The sequence below is a fragment of the Nothoprocta perdicaria genome, unplaced genomic scaffold, assembly GCF_003342845.1.
Source record: "Nothoprocta perdicaria isolate Ctin4 unplaced genomic scaffold, notPer1 scaffold_53, whole genome shotgun sequence".
NCBI lineage: Eukaryota > Metazoa > Chordata > Aves > Tinamiformes > Tinamidae > Nothoprocta > Nothoprocta perdicaria.
Genome location: NW_020455788.1, coordinates 2,127,020 through 2,127,613, shown reverse-complemented (window position 1 = coordinate 2,127,613; position 594 = coordinate 2,127,020).

Sequence of the window (594 nt, the reverse complement as noted above, 5' to 3'; positions counted from 1 at the left end):
CCCTAACAGCCTCTAACCAAAAGCCTTGTGAGGATTAAGGCAAGATAATAACACTTAAGAAAATAAAATACTTAGCACTGTATCTAAAATACACAGAGAACAAGGTGTGAATCGTGCCCCATTGCCTCAGCTCTTAGGCGGGGGTTATAACCTGCTTCTCCGTCTAACTTCCTTCCAAGCTGCACATGAAGGGTACATTTTGGCCCAAATTGAAGGAAAAGAACACGTGGAAAAAAAAAAAATCAAAACTTTACAAAATCACTCTTCAGAACTTTACAGAATAAAACACGGGATATTAAGAAAAATAACGGTAACTTTAAGGCTAGTGCAAACATAAATGGAGAGGTAGCAAACTACCAAGCTCCTGGAATACCCCGCACGCCAAATTAACTCAGACTCACTCACGCGGTCCGAAACAGCAGCAGGTTTCTGATTTGGAAGGCAATTAATAAGCCAAAGGACATGAGGACAGAGCCGCTTCCCGGGGCGTCCCCCGCCCTGCCCCGCAGAGCCGCCCCGCACCTGCCGCCCCCGCCGCGCGCCACGTGGCGCCGCCGCCGCGCGCCCTTTTCAGGCACCGCCCGCTCTCGTCCC